Raw genomic sequence first — 12,083 nt, 5'->3', positions numbered from 1 at the left:
AGGATTGGGAGGATTTTAGAATTCAGCAAAGGAGGACCAAGAAATTGATAAAGAAAGAGAAAATAGAATATGAGAGTAAACTAGCGAGAGACATAAAAACAGACTGTAAAAGCTTCTATTGGTATGTAAAAAGGAAAAGATTAGCGAAAGTAAATGTGGGTCCCTTACAGGCTGAGACAGGAGAAATTATAATGGGGAATAAGGAAATGGCAGTGAAATTAAACAAATACTTTGGGCTGGATTTTCTCAGCCCCAAGGAGGCGGGCATGGAGGCGGGACTGCTGGTAAAGTAGCAGAAAGTGGAGACGGATGGCAAACCCACCCCATCCCGCCTCTCTGCCCTTTTGCCAGGAGGCAGGAAGATGTGCTGCTTCGGGTCCCATCTCCTGGAGGCGGGAAGGGGATTAAATCCTTTTAACTGCCTGTTAACAGGTAGTTAACAGGCAGAAAAAAGGATTAGTGCCATTTTACCTTCACAGGTGAAGGCTTCCTGACCTCGGAGAACCCCGCCGCGTTGGAGGAGACATGAAGGAGGTCTGCGGGGGTTGGAGGGACCTGAAAGTAAGATGTAGAGGTGAGTGATGGGTGCAAGTGTGGTAAGTATGGAAGGTGAGTGTAAAGTGTTAAAAAATGTTCACTTACCTTTTTTTTTGCCTACATCCTTTATCCATCCTGGATCGGGAGACCCGACATCTTCCTTGTTGATTTCACAGACTGGCTGTTGGATCCTGTGACCCAACAGCCATCTGAAATCTACAAAGTTAAAAGGTTTGATGAGTCCTGAACACAAGGATCATCGAACTACAGAGAATGTCAGTGTTTGACAGCTTCACAGAGCTGTCAAATGCTGACATTTCTTCTTTCAATAAGTCATGACAGATAGCACATCAGATGTTGACGTGCTCTGTCACTGACTTCCCCCTAATTGGCCTGCTGAGCCCGCAGGGCAGGCTAAACAAGGTAAATCATGAGAAAATCCCTCTGGTTGGTCAGAAGATGATGGAGGTGGGGCATTGACCCGACAAGCAGCAGTCCCACCTCCAACTTGTCTCCATTGAGAAAATCTAGCCCTTTGTGTCTGTTTTCATGGAAGAAATTGCAAAAAACTTCCTGGAAATAGTGGAGAACCATGGCTCTAGCGAGAATGAGGAACTGGAAGAACTTGTATTAGTAAAAAAATAGTACTGGAGAAATTAATGGGACTGAAAGCCAATAAATCCCCTGGACCTGATGGCCTACATCCTAGGGTTTTAAAAAAGGTGGCTATAGAGATAGTGGATGCATTGGTTGTCATTCACCAAAATTCCATAGATTCTGGAATGGTTCCCAAAGATTGGAAGATAGCAAATGTAGCCCCACTATTTAAGAAAGGAGGGAGAGAGAAAACAAGGAACTACAGACCAGTTAGTCTGGCATCAGGAGTGGGGAAAATGCCAGAACCTATTATTAAGGACATGGTGACAGGGCACTTAGAAAATAATGGGCCAGAAATTCGTGACCAAATGCGTGAGTACGGTCTGGGTACTCACGCATCTGGCCGTTGGAAATGCCGGCGTTCAGCATGCACAGCGCATGCGGGGAACGCCGGCATTTCCAGTCCTCGGAACGAAGGGGTTCATAGGCACAGCGCGTGCGACTGCACAGGCAGCGCTTGCGCAGTGAACTTCATCGATTTCATTCATGGATTCAGTGAGGGTAAGTCCTTACAAGTTACATTTGAAAAAAGCATGTGTAAAGTTGTTCCAAGTCTGCGGAGGAAGATATATTTTATCGTGGAGCTTCTGAAAGGCAATATTTTTGTTTGGGAAAGGGAGGGAAGTTATTTTAAGAAATTTTAAGTTTTAAAGTTAACATTTTTTTTTTAAACGGGTTTTCAGAACGGTAGGTAGAAGGAGCAATTGTGGCTGTGTGAATTGAATGTGAAAATGAGTGTTCTAAAATGAGTAATGTAACATTTCCAGCACATTTAAGAAAGAAACTTTTCATCAGTAATAAGTAATTATGTATGTATGTCCGCATATATTCCTTTACGTATATGTATGTATGTTTTATATTCCTTTACTTATGTGTATGAATGTATGTTTTTAATTATGATTTTCCAATAAGTTACTTTCTCTGAAAGTCATAATTAAATAATACATTCATACACATAAGTAAAAGAATATCTACATAACACGCAAAGGAATATATACAGACATACATACTTTCAGAAGCTCCACGATAAGAAATATCTTCCTCCGCAGCCTCTGGAGCAACTGTACCCATGCTTTTTTCATGTGTAAGTTGTAAGGACTTGACCTCACTGAAAGCATGAATGAAAGCGGCGAATTTTACTGCGCACGCGTTCTGCCTCTGAACCCCTTCGTTCAGAGGACAGGAAATGCCGGTTTTTCCCGCATGCGCTGTGCATGCTGAAAACCGGCATTTCCTCCGGCCAGACGCGTAAGTACCCCGACCGTACTCGCGCATTTGGAAGGGAATTACTGGGCCAACATTTTACATGTCAATAAAATGAAAAATTTAACAATTGCACGATTTGCCCCCTCGCATCTGCGACTGAGGGTCCAAGGAGGTGCATTGCGCAAGAGGTCATCGTCGTATGTATCCTCACACTGTTCCCTTTCGGGAACTGTATGAAGTGGTGGAAGGATTTATGGCCGTGATTAACGCTCATTCCGTGACCGTAACCATCTTTGAACCAGCCATTAGGGTGGTTAGTCCTATGGCGTGAGGGTTTTACGGGCTCCCACAACCCATCTGAGGGGGGGGGGGCCACCCACACCCACGGACGCAAGTATCCCGCTGGATGTCCACCCAGAATTTATAGTTGGATCTCTGACTCCACTTGCCGGGATTGTCTGGAGTGGGGTTCGAATCCCTACTCCTTCTGGCCCAGCGGCGGGGATGCTTACTGCTACGCAAAAGGCCCACTCCGCACAAAAGGTGACACCCATACGTTTCCTGCGCCTTTTCCCTCCCCGTGACTGGAGCCCTATGCTGCCACTTGAAAGACCAAGCTATCATCTGCCCTTTTTGCGGCGCCTTTGGCTTCTCATTACCAATGATGAGCAGGCGCTGCGCCTCCACCTCCTTGAGCAGATTGCTGAGGCCATCATCAGTTCAATTGTGAGTTCTTTTAATGCCGTGAATTGTGCTCATTCCAGCCATTTCACGTTGCTAATCGGATTGGGCCTTTGGCATAGCGGTAGGATCCCCGCCGCTGGGCCAGATCAGGATAGGGTTTCGAACCCCGCTCCAGGCAGTCCCGGCAAGTGGAGTTGGAGCTCCGGCTCTAAATTCTGGGTTGACATCCAGTGGGATATTTGCGTCCGTGGGTGTGGGTGGCCCCCCTCCTTGTATAGCTTGTGGGAGCCCGTAAAACCCTCCCACCATAGGACTAACCGCCCTAATGGCTGGTTCAAAGATGGTTACGGTCACGGAATGAGCGTTAATCATGGCCATAAATCCTTCCACCACTTCATACAGTTCCCCAAAGGGAACAGTGTGAAGACACGTATGACGACGACATTGCTAAATAAATAAATGGAATTAAAAAAATTCTTTTAGGGCTTTTAAAAGTCTTTAAATTGCTTTAATTCTGTTTAAAACTACTTCAGATTCTTCAAAATAATGTAAACGTTTTTAAAAGTTTATAAAAGTTACCAAAAGCTTCAAAAAACTTCCAAAAACCTATTTAAACTGCTGCTTTGCATGTAAAAATGCTTAGCAGCTTGGCAGAAACATTGGGGGCGTGTCCTGTTAAACTGAGACCTCAAGGGGCGTGTCTCAGTTGCACAGCGCGCTACAGGCTTCGCGCTGGCTGCACTCCTGGGCGGCGTGACGTCAGACGCTGCCCGGGAGTCAGCATTTTAAAACAGCAATTCCAGGCGTCCCTGAAGCTCAACGGCCGGCGCGTCGGGTAAGTGCAGATCGGGGGCTTACACGCGCGGCAAGCCCCCGACTCGAATTTCTGGGCCAATAATACGATTGGGCAGAGTCAACATGGATGTATGAAAGGGAAATCGTGTTTTAAAATCTGTTAGAGTTTTTTGATGTTGTAACTAGCAGAATAGTTATGGGGGAACCAGTGGATGTGGTGTATTTGGATTTTCAGAAGGCATTCGATAAAGTGACACACAAGAGGTTATTAAACAAAATTAGGGCCCATGGGATTAGGGATAATATACTAACATGGATTGAGGACTGGTTAACGGACTGAAAACAGAGAGTAGGAATAAACGGGTCATGTTCGGCTTGGCAGGCTATAACTAGCGGGGCACCGCAATGATCAATGCTTGGGACTCAGCTATTCACAATCTACATCAATGATTTGGATGAGGGGACCAAATGTAATATATCCAAGTTCGCTGATGATACAAAGTTGGGTGGGAATGTAAGTTGTGAGGAGGATGCAAGGAGGCTTCAAGGGGATATAGACAAGCTAAGTGAATGTGCAAGAACAGGCAAATGGAATATAATGTGGAGAAATGTGAAGTTATCCACTTTGGTAGCACAAATAGAAAAGCAGAGTATTTTTAAATGGTTAGAGACTAGGAAATGTTGGTGTCCAGAGGGACCTGGGTGTCCTTGTACACGAATCACTGAAAGTTAACATGCAGGTACAGCAAGCAATTAGGAAAGCAAATGGTATGTTGTCCTTTATTACAAAAGGATTTGAGTTTAAGAGTAAAGACGTCTTACTGCAATTATATAGGGCCCTTGTGAGACCACACCTGGAGTATTGTGTACAGTTTTGGTCTACTTACCTAAGGAAGCATATACTTACCATAGAGGGTAAATGATCTTGTCAATCATTTGGCCTCAGGCCCACCCCTAAAAAGAGAATAAAAGTAACACCCTGAGGGCTTACCCACACAAAGGGTAGAGGGAAGAGCCAAGCAGAAGTTGGGCTAGTCGAAAGCTCTTTCGAGAGTGAACCCATGCTCACCAACTCGGAGATTCTAGATGAGAGGAAGAGAGACCGCAAGCCAGAGAACTGTTCCCGCACGCCAGCCGTCTGCCTGATCGGGACCGGTGCCAGCTGCTTGTCACGGTCGTATGTTTTTGCTGTATTACTCGTGTGTTATATTCTGTCCTAGACTCCAATTAAACACAATATTCCCACCATATTGGTTTGCACTCGATCCTATTTACCAGAGATATACGAATCTCTACACTGGATAGGTCCAGAGATGCCTTTCGGTATTTGCCAAGCACCAATGGTAGCATTTTGTGTGCTTCACAACTTTGCAATCAGGAAAGGACTGATGGTAGATGTCCCCGAGGATGCCAAAGAACCTGATGATGACACTACTGATGCTGAAGACCTAGCCTATGAAGATCAGGAAGCATCGCAATGACTGCTCAATAGCCAGAGGGACAGAGAGAGAGCGAGAGAGTGACTAATTCAGCACACCTACACTGATGAATAGAGCAATAATATTTGGAGGTCTCAGTCCATCAAACAGCAGCCTCCTTTCACCAGCCCCACTACAATTTAAGCAAAATCCTTGCTCTTCACAGCTAGTAACCACATCCTAATCCTGAGGCTCCAAATCAGCACAGTACCTGTTCCACATTGTCATACAAGAGAACCAAATGACAAAAAGTCCTTACATCAAACATTCCAGTGATTTATTACAACTATTTATAAAAACATCAGTTTGTTTTGTCACTGTGCATGCCCCTTGCGACCAAGCAAGCTTTTCTATGCCCTAATCTAACACTTCTTCTACATGCCACCTGAGAGTCTGAGCTGTGGCTGGCTGCTGCAAGATATTATAAGGCTCTTGAGGTAGAAGTGGCCCCTCACTTGGGGCTTCCAAGTCCTGGGATGGACGCAAGACAGGCTGACTCTTTGTCATGAGCTCCTTGGCAGCCTGGTCCTGTAAAGTTAAAGGCTTCCCTGGGGAGCTGATGGAGTACTCCTCTGTGCTTCTACTGTGAGGGGAAGCAGCCTCTGAGGCACACACACAAGCTTCTCCATTGGGAACTGGATTATGGTTACTAGTGAACAGCAAGACAACAGACCTCACAGAATCAAAGAATCCCAGTGAGAGAGCCAATGGAATATCCTTTAGTCCCTCGAAAATGCTGCCCTATACGCTTTACAATCTGGCTGACATTGAGCTCTCCAAATAATCTCTCAAGACCTGCAGGCCTCATTGACTGAGTTGCCTAACTTGCCTAGATCTCTCAAAGTGGGGGAAGGTTTGTAGATACTCCTGCAGCCTCCACTGTCTCCAGGCTGCCCTGCAATGAGTTGAACCTGTCTCAGATTCTCAGATGTTGGTGCACAACAGGGCAGCGGACTCCACCGCCATACTAGCCATTTGCCGCATATCTTGGGAGAATGTCCAAATCTACTTAATGCTCTGCTAGTATTCTTGTCTACATGCAGGGCCCCTGAGATCATCATCGGTGTCTTACACCTCTGCTCAACTACATCAGGCTCCACATTTGCACCTTGTGCTCTCTGCCTCACCACTTGCCGGTTCCTCATCCAAACTACATGTACCCCCTAGAGTGGGTGTCTGGGGTGCCGAGTGCAAGGGAGAGGGTGAAGAATGGAGTGGGTGATTGTTTGTCAGAGGTAAAGGGGACTGCAAGGTCTTGCTCTTCAGCAATCTTCTCTGCTGTGTCTTGGCTTGTAGCCTCAGATGGGAAAAGCAATACTGTTAACTTTAGCAAAACAAAAGCAAAGTACTGCAGATGCTGGAAATCTGAAATTTAAAGAGAAAATGCTGGCAACACTCAGCAGGTCATGCAGCATCTGTGGAGAGAGACAAACAGAGTTTGGGGCAATTTTAAACTAACCCACCTGTCGGGAAACTGACGGGTTTGGGTGCAACACAGATTTTACACCCCGCCCGATTTTACTTTCCATTGAAGTCAATGGAGAGTAATATTGCATGGGGGACATTAAACGAGTGTTCCACTCGATACCGTGGGTTGCCCACCTAGCGAGTTAGGTTAAAATGAGCCCTTCCTTTCAGGTAGTGGGGAAACAAACAATTAGATTAGTGAAAATGTCTTTTCAAACTATTAATTCTTAATCTAACCTAGGATCCATGGACACCATTTGAATATGATTATTAATAATATGATAAAACAAAAAATGGACAATGGAAGCCCAGCAGGATTCCAGCAAATGGTAGGTCAACAAAGAATAGCAGAGAGCCTGCCAAACCCAAAACATGTTGAAGGAGGAAATGTAAAGTATTGGTCTACAGAAGTTGAAGCAAAGATTTGAAAGTATCTTGTAGGGTAGAGCTATGAGGATTTTATTTTTAGAAATGGCAGTTAGGAATAGTGAGGTGTGTGTGTGAGAGGGTTGCCAACCCTCCTGGATTGTCCAGGAGTCTCCCGGAATGGAAGATTCATCTCCTGCACATTGCTGCTAACAGCCCGGGAGAAAAGAACTTGGCATGCATGGGTCCCGCCTCGCGCGTATGTATTTTTCGCGCCGCAGCTGCTGGCGTGAAAGACTTCCTGCTTCCTGCCCCCACCATTACCACCTCCCGCACAACAGCCGAAGTTACCACAACAGACAGAGCAGGAACAGTCACAAAGAAATTCCAGGTATGTAAGAATTTCACCTGTGTTCAGAAACCTCAGTAGTGTAGCCTGCCTGCAACTGGTAAGCAAAATTTTACGAACCTACGAACACTGACAGACAGGTAAAGACCCTCTGGACCATTGAGCCTGTCCCGCACAATTGCGATGCCTTGTGTATCACAATATATACACTCCACCCCACCCGAAACCATGTGATCTCTTGGGAGAGGAGAAAAAACAGATAAAAACTCAGGCCAATCTGAGGGAAAAAATCTGGGAAATTCCTCTCCGACCCATCTAGACGATCGAAACTAGTCCAGGAGGTCACTCTGGCCCTGAATTCCCTGCAGTACGAACCTTCTGTAAGAGGTGATCTTCACCCCAGCCAGAAACAGGTCCAGCTCTCGCTTAAAGGAGTTCAGCGAATCAGCATCCACACGAGATGGCAGCCTGTTCCAGAAATCCACTATTCTCTGGGAAAAGAATCACCTCCTGATATCTAACCTAGATCTAGCCTTATACAACTAAAATTTGTGACCCCTATTTTATGCTAAGTAACCCACCGAGGAAGGCAAAAATGTCCCTTTGTTTTCTTTATCCCTAACTGTTTTCTCTGCTGCATTTTTCAGGGAACACTATCTATCTGCCAGATCGTTGAGCCTGCCAGTCATTTTGGAGGCGAGCTCAATCACCTCTGGCTCTACTAGATGTCAAAAGGTGGATTGACATTTGCCATAGGGACCTGGTGAGCCTATGTTACAAAATAGTGTGGCCTTGGGCTCACCGTGAACAACTATAGGGGATCCACTGATAGTTTGTGGAAAAATAAGGAAAAGTAAGACCTAAGCAGTATATTTAATATAGAGAACCCAGAGTGTGTTGAAAAGCTGAAAATTAATCAAGAAAGTTTGATTAATTCAAATCTTGAGATTGGGGTCTGAATGACTTATGTTAGCCCAAACTTTGTGTTACAACCTCTAACACATTGCCAGTCACCTCTATCACATTAAATACATACATCATCACAGTCTTTCAGGGGAAGGAATAGAGGACGTGCAGGTTAATTGATGATTTTTCTAATTTAAGTTTTGTTATTCAAATTCTTGCATTACCAATGCCAATTTTTCCATTACCTCCATCAATTAACTTTTGGTTGCTCACTCAGTTTCTTGTGTAGCTTTGTATCACATGAGACGCACTTTTACTCATTAACAACATGCGAACTGACAACGTGACAGAGAACAACAGCTTTATTGAAAAATAATGCATAATTTTATAATGGAATGTTCTTAATCCCTGTACATATCACAGATCGTAATACATTAATAATTGAGAAGCAAATAAACTGAAATATTTTATACAGAAGTGAAAAAGGAGTGTTTGATGGCAAACACATCTATTTATGTTTATCTCATTATGCTCAGTTTAAACATACTTGGTAATTGCCAGTGACCCCAAAATCATATTGAAAATGGAAGTCATAAGACCCCTGGGTGATAGTTACCATAACAGCTCGATATGATTTGGGATTTATAAGATTCGCAAAATTTCTACATTTCCCCAAAAGGTTATCTCTATTTTATATATTATATATATAAAGCGGTTTGTCTCTCTGTCTGACTGTTTGTCTGTCTGTCTGTCTGTCCGCTATACAATCAAAAGTTATAGAGTGTACCTACACATATATTATATCAAAAGAAAGCTTATCATTAGGGGACTCTAATAGGTGTATTTACTTTTTGGTCAGACAAAAATTGTTCTGACAGTATACAAAAAGTTTCAAAAAACGTCAACATTCCACTCATTAGCATTGAGTGACATGATGGTTGACCAATCGTACAGGGGATTAACCTGATGGTTGACCAATCGGTGCATCACGGGGGGCATTTCATTGCGTGTGTGGGCGGGCCTAATCCTTCTGAGCTGAGGTGAGTGGCCGCCATCTTGATTCCTAACTATTCATTTATTTTTCCCACTTTCTGCAGCAACAAAAAAGTTGCTTTTAAAACACAATTAAATTGTTTTAAAAAAAGTTAATTAATTTGTAAATATTTTCTCTAACCTCATTAATTTTCCTACCTTTCACCCTTTTTTTTCCTCTTGACTCGCTACCTCCGCTGGCCGACACAACCTTCCAGGGTTACCCCGCCTGCAGGCCTTGAAGCCTCGGCCTCATCCTCCCCAGCCACGCCCGAGCTAGGCACCTCCCGTCCCGCTCAACAAGCAGCCCGCGATCGCCGCCATCTTTGTAAAGGCTGGCGGGGCGGGACTGAGCCGAGTGTAGCCACCGCCACCATCTTTGTAAAGGCTGGCGTGGCGGAACGGAGCTCCGCGGAGCCATCGCCGGCGCTGGGCTCGGGTGCTTTGTGGCCTGCGGCCAAACGGCGGCTGCGGAGCTCGGGCTGCCCGGGGCGCTGGGCTCGGCTGGGCCATGTCAGTGCGGGTGCCCGAGGCCCCGGGGCCTAGCCTTCTCCAACCGCCGGCAGCACAACTCACAACACTGGCAGAGGGGAGAGGGTCTGCTGGCTCCCCCCTCCCTTTCCCCCTCCTTCCCCAACACACCCCCTTCCCCCCCAAACCCCCCCTTCCCCCCACACCCCCTTTCCCACCCCCTCCCCCCCACATCCCCTTCCCACCCCCTTTCCCCCTTTCCCCCCAACCCCCTTCCCACCCCCCTCCCACAAACCCCCTTCCCCTCCCCCCCACACACCCCTGCCCCTCCCCCCTCCCCCCTTCCTCCCCCCTTTCCCCCTCCCCCTTCTCTTCCCCTTCCCTTCCCCCCCTTCCCCCTTCCTTCCCCCCTTCCCCCTCCTCCCCTTTCCCTCCCTCCCCCTCCCCCCACCCACCCCTTCCCCCACACCCCCTTCCCCCACCCCCCCTTCCCCCACCCGCCCTTCCCCCCACTCCCCCTCCACACCACCCCTTTCCCCCCTCCCCCTCCCCTTTCCCCCACCCCTTCCTCCCCGCCACACCTTCCCCCCCACCCCTTCCCCCCACTTTCCCCCCACCCCTTCCCCCCACCCCTTTCCCCCCCACCCCTTTCACCACCCCTTTCCCCCCCACCCCTCCCCCCCACCCCTTTCCCCCACCCCTTTCCCCTACCCCTTTCTCCCCCTTTCCCCCACCCATTTTCCCTTTCTCTCCTTCCCTCTCTCTCCTTCCCTCTCTGTCACTCTCTCTCCTTCCCTCTGTCTCTGTCTCTCTCTCCCTCTCTCTCTGTCTCTCTCTCCCTCTCTCTCTCTGTCTCTCTCTCCCTCTCCCTCTGTCTCTCTCTCTTCCCCCAGTCTCTCTCTCTCTCTCCCCCCCCAGTCTCTCTCTCTCTCCCCCCAGTCTCTCTCTGTCTCTCTCTGCCCCCCCAGTCTCCCTCTCTCTCCCCCCCGTCTCTCTCTCTCTCCCCCCCAGTCTCCCTCTCTCTCTCCCCCCCCCGTCTCTCTCTACTCCCCCAGTCTCTCTCTCTCTCTCTTCCAACTCTCTCTCTCTCTCTTCCAACAACAACATGCCCTCAAAAAACCCTGTGCACCACCGGGCACTCCAGCTTATTTATCTATATATATATAAACGGATACTTCTGTCTGTCTGTCCTTCTGTCTGTCTCACGTGTGCGTCTGTCCGGCTATGCGCTCGAAAGTTATAGAGCGTACCTACGTGCGCGTTACCTCCGAAGAAAGCTTACGCTTCCGGGACGCTCGTAAGCGTATTTACTTTTCGGTCGGACGAAAATTGTTTGCGCCTTATGCAAAAAACCTTCAAAATTAAACTCATTATCTGCTACTTAGCATTGATTGACTGACGTCAAGGTTTGACCAATCCTGTGCCGTCACGATTGACCAATCCTACAGTACGGTCCCCTGATGGTTGGCCAATCGGTGTGTGTGTGTGGGCGGGACTAATCGTTTTCATCTCAGGGATCTGGCAGCCATTGTTTCACTGCCATTACTTCAGCTTCCAGCTCAAACTACTTTGATCATCCAGCTTTGAAAAAGTTAGTATCTCTTTTAAAAATAACATAAGATTTAGCAAAAACGTTTTATAAGTACTTTCACTTTCATCTTTCAAGATATTAAAAGGTAGAAATGTTGCCCGGCAGCAGATTCACAGAGGGACACAGAGAGGCCCCAAAGCCTGGCACTCGATTTAAACTGCCCGGCCCAAAACAGCCCTGGCAAAGCCGGGCTCCCCCCAGCTAGTATATATATATAAAGCGGTTTGGCTCTCTGTTTGTCTGTCTGTCTGTCTGTCTGTCTGTCCGGCTATACAATCGAAAGTTATAGAGTGTACCTACACATATGTTATATCAAAAGAAAGCTTATCATTAGGGGAGTCTAATAGGTGTATTTACTTTTTGGTCAGACAAAAATTGTTTGGACAGTATACAAAAAAGTTTTCAAAAAACGGCAACATTCCGCTCATTAGCGTTGAGTGACGTGATGGTTGACCAATCATACAGGGAATTAACCTGATGGTTGACCAATTGGTGCATCATTGGGGGGCATTTCATTGCATGTGTGGGCGGGCCTAATCCTTCT

This window comes from Somniosus microcephalus, chromosome 7 (genome assembly GCF_052327205.1).
Source record: "Somniosus microcephalus isolate GS21.2 chromosome 7, FLI_Smic_1.0, whole genome shotgun sequence".
NCBI classification, from domain to species: Eukaryota; Metazoa; Chordata; class Chondrichthyes; order Squaliformes; family Somniosidae; genus Somniosus; species Somniosus microcephalus.
The sequence above is the reverse complement of the archived record's forward strand: the minus strand, read 5'-3'. Positions refer to the sequence as shown.